Here is a 7,663-nt window from a genome sequence, read left to right on the forward strand (position 1 = left end):
GTAGCAAATTAAAGTATAGGTGAAGTAATGCATGACGTGTAAAAAAGCAAAGAATTATATCTAAAACATGTAAGAGTATCATTGAGTCACATATGATGAAAATGATAAAACATTAAAGGGTTAACCAGTCAATTAAAAGCACTGAATGACCACTCTAGTGACCAGTAGTCAAATACAAAAACAATCATCAACAGGTTCAATTCAATTCAATTCAATTTTATTTATATAGCACCAAAACACAACAACAGTCGCTTCAAGGCACAAGTGAACCAGGTTATATCCAGATGGAGCTCCTGATGTCAGAGACTTGGAGTCTAACTGTAATAATTGGAAGTTAACTTTGTGCCTCATGTCTGAATTCTGTGGCTGTCAAACAGGCAGAAATACACAGAATATTTAATCATTCAGTGCAAATGTGAACTGCACGTCATATTTATCTGTTCTCTTCTCTGTCGGGCAGTGAATGATTCTGCAGATTGTAGTAAAACTTCACAAGCGGCAGGATGCCTATTCTCTCACAGACTCACCGTCTGAAACCTCGAGACAGGAAATCCTCCGCTCTCCTTCTTTTCTGTCTCTGTTTGTCTGAATCTGTCCTTCAATGAATCTTTTTGTCTCCACAGCTCTCCTTATTTTGTCCAGTTTCTCATTTGCTCCTCTGCAAATACTTTATCTCTAGTAATCTTTTCTGGCTCGATAAATGGATGGGAAAGAATATTACTAAATGATGTGAGATATTTAAAAATACATCAAGTAAAATCAAAACAAAGTGTTAAATGTGTGATGTGACTGAGTTCACAGTGAAGAAATCAAACTACATTAGGCAAAAATAAAGATTATTGCTGTTTCTTCTCACACGTGTAATGGAAACAGCATTATGGTTTTGTCCCAATATAGATTAGATACACAAACTCTTAATTTTTGGCCCAATCGGTCTCTGACAAACATCATCAGAGAGCTCGGAAACACTCAGTCATGAGAGCAACAGCTTGGTAACTTGAAAGCTGTGACAAGATGACTAAACTACCAAACTTCATGCATCCAATAACACGAAAGGACAGACAAGAAAGAAGCCAGACCAACAAATAAAGACAAACATGAACTTTAGAAAAGGGACAAAAAGGAGACTGGAAAGATCTCTTTCTTCCATCCATTCCCACAGAGAGAAGGTGAAAGGGCTGGTTCATGACTCATGTGCCCTCTGCTGCCTCTGAAATCAGCCTGCTCTGAAGAAAGTCCAGACGAGTACCACCATGACCCAGAGTTGGACAGGACAGGAGTATCTTATAGCATGTTGTTCCAATCTTCTCTGGCATCCCCAAGATTTACTGGCTCCACAAGAGTTGCATGTGTGAGATATGATCTGATTTCAATAACTTGACAAATTTTCCACTGACAGTGAGGAACGACCTTCCAAGCTGACTCATCAAATTTAGTTTACTCATTCACCGAGGGAGGCTTTGTAGTTGCGTCATGACATCCATGTCTACTTCTTTAACGTTGTTAAAATAATGAGAAACAGTTTTTCCAGAACAAAGAGTGAAGGAACCTTTTTTTATCCGAAAATCTTGTTTTGGCTGTTGTCCTTTCATTTCCTGTTTTATTTTGTAATCTTTGGCTCTCATGTTTCCTGTTTAGTTTTACTTCTTCTCAACTTTTTTGGAATTCCTTCAGTGTAAGATTGTAAACACTTCCCCTTGGAAGTTTTCCCCTGTTCACAAAGTAAGCTGCAGATTTTGGAAGGCTCAGAGAAGCAACTTGTTCAGTGTGAAGCTGAAGACATCAGGGGAGGAAGTTTAGCAGAGTAGTATATTAAAGATGCTGGTGAACTTTCAAAATAAAAGACCATGTACAGACTGATTTCTCTGGTTCTAAAGCTCTTCCAAAGGAGGAAACAAAACCAGACTGCAGATCTTATATTTACCATGCGTCCTAAATATAAAGACATAAAGACACAGTCAAGGTGGACTGGGACACACTGTCATTTTAAAGAAGAAAAACTCACATGCCATTGCTGCCTTCACCATCTGAACATGAAACTTCCCAGACTGGAAGTTATTAGAACGTTGGACATGTGACTGGATTTACTGTAACCTGAGGGAGCTGGGGCATGCCCTGGTCATGCCACACACAAAAAGGAGGGCTGGAGAGATTTTACCTTTACATCTGAATCATAAACATGAAGGCATCAGCTGGCTGCTCTGCCTGTAACATGCCACCATGTCACCGAGTATTGCATGAGGTAAACTGGATGCTGTAATTGCCTGTTGTGTCTGACAATCTCAGTTGTTTTCAGTCAGTTCTGATCCGTGTACGGCCACAGTGAGAGCTTAGTTTGTACTGCCAGTAATAAGTCAGACTGGGCAGACAGGGCTGCCCTCTGTCACCGACTCTAGTCACAATATTTATGGACAGAGTTTATAGGCTCAGCCAATGTTTGGAGGGTTCAGTGGTCTCAGGTCTTATCTCTGCTTTTTGCAAATGATGGTTGTGTTGGCTTCATCGAAAGATGACCTCCAACTTGCAGTGGGGTGGTTTGCAGCTGAGTATCAAATGGCTGGGATGAGAAATGGTTCTCAGCTGGAAAAGGATGGAGTGCCCACTTCTGTTCAGCGATGAGTCGCTTCCCCAAGTTTCTGAGTTTAAGTACTTGTTTAAGGTCTTGCTCCCAAGTGAAGGGAGAGTGGAGTGAGAGATTGACAGATGGATTGGTGCAGCATATAAAGTAACATGACCACTGTACCGGTCTGCTGGTGAAGAGAGAGCTGATCACAAAGATTTTATGATCTCCAAGTAGTGAGTGAAAAAATTAGATTGTGAAGCAGAAATAAGCTTCCTCTGAAGTATGTCTGGGCCCTTCCTTAGAGATAAGGTGAGGAGTTTGGTCGTTTGGGAGGGACAAAGCCAAAGAAGCCAGCTCAGGGCACGAGAAAGCCTTCAGGGTGAAACATTTTGGACAGGGGCAGCGGGAGGAGGTAAGGAGGTGGGGAGGCCCCAGGGCAGACCCAGGACATGCAGGAGAGATTAGATCTCTGGGCTGTTGTGTGTTTGTTTCACTTATTTTATACTGTGGTTAAAATGACCCCTGAACTGGTTTCATCAAATAAATCCAGCACAAATAATGTTTACGTGAAATTTCTGCAAACTAAGAGTCAAAGTTTAAGTAATAAAATAGACTGTAGTTGGGATAAAAGCTGCAAGTTGTGTTATAGAAAAGTTTAAATTATAATTTTAAGAAATATGCAAATTTACAGTAACTTTGTAATGATAATAATAATAAAAATAAAAGTTTAGATTACATAGCTTAAAGAAAAAATAATGTTAAAAAAATTGTGTCTCACAGTAAATTATTCTTGCGGTGCTGAGTAACCCCAGTCCGTGGTCCATGTATGTAACATACTGTATATCAATAGGATGAGGGTTAAGTAACGATCAGTGTCCACAGTGTTTACATTGATTGAAAGATCTAATCAGTGTGAGATAAGACGTATTGTGTGGAGCAGATAGTGAGACAGAAAATCAGTTAGCAAGTGTAGCACCAAACTCTGATCAATACAAGGGACAGGAAAGAAAAAAACAACCTGGGTTGTGCAGATGTACTAATTTTCAGACTTGCATGCTCTGAGTAAACAGTCACAGTACTTCCTCTCTAATAACTTAGTTTATTATTTAATATTAAACTGAAAGAGAGCAATTTAAGGGCCGCACAGTATGTATCTCTGTTATTTTTCACTGACTGCTGTCACGCCACAAATTGAAGGTAACATAAGGATTATATGCAACATCATGCTTTTCAGGGGTATTCATCAACCATTAGCATTTTGTACGTCTCTGTCTGGGTCAGAGTTCATCGATAATAAACAAAATCTGTCCATGAATAAATGAGAACATAATAAAAACCTGTACCATGCATGAGCAGACAGAAAAGCAGATGAAATAAAAGAATGAGAATAAGTGAGTCAGAAACAATCCCACAATAGAAATCAGAATCAGAATCAGAATCGTGTTTATTGGCCAAGTATATGTGCAGACAAATACAAGGAATTTGGTTCTGGTAGATGGTGGCTCTCAAGCACAGCAATGTAAGTCACACACACACACACACACGTGTCTATATATACACACACACACATACACACAAAGCGTGTCTATATATACATAAAATACAGAAATGAAATGAGGTGGAATGAATACTACAGAATGTACATAAGGTGCAGTTGCAGTCTGGCAGTGGGAGCAGCGTGACAGGTCAACTGGCGAGGGAAACTGTTCCTGTGTCGGGTGGTCCTGGTCTGCAGGCTTCTGTACCGTCTGCCAGAGGGCAGCAGATCAAAAGTCCGCTGATGATTTTCCTGCCTGTTTCCTGGTTCTGAGAGGCAGATCCTGGATGGAGGGCCTGTTTACAGTGCAGTCTGCACCTGTCCTGTTTAGTGGCTGCACCATACCAGACTGTGATGGAGGAGCACAGGACAGACTCAATGACTGCAGTGTAGAACTGGATCAGCAGCTCCTGTGGAAGACTGTACTTCCCCAGTTGTCTCAGGAAGTACATCCTCTGCTGGGTCTTTTTGAGGATGGAGTTGATGTTGGTCTCCCACTTCAGGTCCTGGGAGATGGTGGTACCCAGGAACTTGAAGATCTTCACAGTCGACACAGGGCTGATATGGTGAGGGACAGCAGTGTTGAGGGATGTCTCCTGAAGTCCACTGTCATCTCTACAGTTTTAAGAGTGTTCAGCTCCAGATGGTGCTGACTGCACCAGAGTACCAGCCGCTCAACTTCCTGCCGGTATGCAGACTCATCACCATCCTGAATGAGGCCAATGACAGTGGTGTCATCTGCAAACTTTAGGAGTTTAACAGCTGAGTTCTTGGAGCTGCAGTCATTAGTGTAGAGGGAGAACAGTAGTGGTGAGAGGACACATCCATGAGGGGCACCAATACTGAGGGACCGAGTTTCAGAGGTGATCTCCCCCAGCCTCACTTGTTGCTTCCTGTCTGTCAGGAAGCTGGTGATCCACTGACAGGTAGCTGGTGACACGCTGAGCTGGGAGAGTTTGGAAGAGAGAAGTTCAGGCATGATGGTGTTAAAAGTAGAGATGGACCGATCCGATATTACGTATCGGTATCGGTCCGATACTGACCTGAATTACTGGATCGGATATCGGCGAAAAATAAAAAATGTAATCCGATCCATTAAATATCAAAAAAGCATCTCACAAAACTTGCAACACAGCGTAACTCGGCTCATAACCGTAGCACGTGGGAGCAGTGCGCTCACGTGATCAAGCGGCTGTGTGTATTTGTAGCCTCGCTACCAAACCAGCATTTCATCTCCGAGGAAGTTATCCCAGAGAGAAGTAAAGCAAGTGTGTAAGTTCATCTCTGAATGTTTGTAAAGCATTCCCGTGTTAAGCTTAACAACCGATATGCGACTCTCTCTCCCTCTCCTGCTGCTACTTCAATCGTGAAACTGCTTAACGATCAGCTGATCGGCTTTTCTGTCGCGAGTCCGTCTCTCTTCTTTGTTTTTGGCCCACTTTGCACCAGAAAGAGGAAACCAGCGGCTGAACAACAGCAGCACGTTTAAGCTTGATAAGCTGTTGTTAGAATTTATTTAATATTACTTTCTACACCAGGATCCTTATCTACGTAGCTGACGCTGGTAACTGTGCAGGGGCGGATCTAGCAAAGTTTAGCCAGGGGCCGATAGGGCATTAACAGGAAAAGGGGCACAAAGACATACTTTTCTTTCTTATTCTCATTTAAAATGTCTAGCTTTTAATAAATAATTATCTGAATCTTACACCCAAAGTTTTAATCTGATGTAAAATGTATAGAAGTCCATTACTGTATATAGTAACTGTTAAGTCTAATATACCCTAGTAAGCTATAGTACTTTTTCCTTTGGGAAGATACCATCTGTGAATTCTGCAATTCTGTTGAAGAAAGATGTTGAATCTATTTAATTATTCTTGAAAAATAATTTGTTTCTGTGCATTTTTTTTCACCCTGCATCAAATTAAAGTTTACATCGATTAAGCATCATGAGGTGGAGGGTGGGGGTGGTTCCCTATTTTTTTTTTTTCCTGGGAGTTTGCAACCCTATTAGTTAGGTTGCTTAATATTTCTGCTAAGTACTCTTTAAAATACCAGAATAGGGAGGATGGAGTAGGTTTAAGTTAGGTTTTAAGTTAGGTAAGGTTTATTAGATTGATCAGTGTTGCTGAACTATGAAATATTTTGGGTGCAGTGTATTTTTTACATACAGGTATAACAGAATAGCTTTAGTGTTGTTGTTTATTTAAACTTGAGTATGAACTTATACAAAATGCAGCAAGATATTAAAAAAACAGTTTTATTGATTAAAAAACACTATATCGGATTCATATCGGTATCGGCAGATATCCAAATTTATGATATCGGTATCGGACATAAAAAAGTGGTATCGTGCCATCTCTAGTTAAAAGCCAAACTAAAGTCCACAAACAGGACCCTGGCATAAGTTCCCGGGTGGTCGAGGTGTTGCAGGATGTAATGCAGCCCCATATTCACTGCATCATCCACCGACCTGTTTGCCCGGTAGGCAAACTGCAAAACGTATTCCTTTTAAAACATAAACAGAAATGATGCAACTAGAGGACTCATCTATGTACTGCAGCTCTGTGCACCAGGCTCTGCGTCCACCCCCGTTCCCATGAGAATGATCTCCTATTGGAGCAGATGTGTAACCTCTCTGCTTTCCCCCAAAGGACCAATTGGCTTACATTAAGTGAGTGACCCGGTCCCAACAAAAAATTAAGCTGCATGCTGTGGCAGTAACAGTAGACCGGGGTCAGGCCGGGCTGAAAATAGGACTGCTTTATGTCAAAATAAATAACTTGTCGGTGGTAAGATGTTGAGAGCAGCTCTTTATCGTTGATTCGCCAGCAGAAACACAGTCTTCAAAACAGAATCATTCAATCTTTGATCGCCTAACACTGAGCTGCCATTCTAAACCCGTTTTTGGGGGCTTTACTCTCTCGCAGAAATCTGTTTGTCTCGTATCAAAGAATTTTATCTGCGTTCTGCAGAACAGTTTGTCACTGTGCAAATAAACTCTGTAACTGACAGCGCACATTGTCCCACCACATGTAGAGCTTGTGTTTCATCATCCTGGGACAAAGCCATCAGTCTGGAACTAATCTTTGCATGTGTTTCCATGTGGACAGATGAGAGGCGTCGAGGAGGTACATCCTGCGACTGAGACAGCGTTTCAGCTTTAAGTACGTGGACTGCGTGGGTTTCCTTGGTCCCCTGATGTCCCAGGATGCCCCAGAGCATGGTTGTGTTTAGTGGACAAAGTGAAATGTGCTGCCTCTGGCTGCCAGCTCCGTTTGAATGACCATACAAGGCATCGGGATTTTCTTCAGAACTGAGAGATCAGTCAGGAAAGAAGATTACAGGAGCCTCTTTTAGATTGCTCTTTCTTCTTCTATCACGTTCTTTCTCAGTGTCTTTTCTCTGTCTGTCAGCAGTTAAGTTTCTTTTCCAACTTTGCCTTTCTCAGCATTTGTATTCCTTATCGGACTCTTTTTCACTCCTTTAATCTTCCCATTTCTTTTTCTTTTCTAGCTACTTCTCGTTCTTTCCTTCCTTCCTCCTTTCATTTCGTCTCAGCCCAC

The sequence above is a fragment of the Oreochromis aureus genome, linkage group 5, assembly GCF_013358895.1.
Source record: "Oreochromis aureus strain Israel breed Guangdong linkage group 5, ZZ_aureus, whole genome shotgun sequence".
NCBI lineage: Eukaryota > Metazoa > Chordata > Actinopteri > Cichliformes > Cichlidae > Oreochromis > Oreochromis aureus.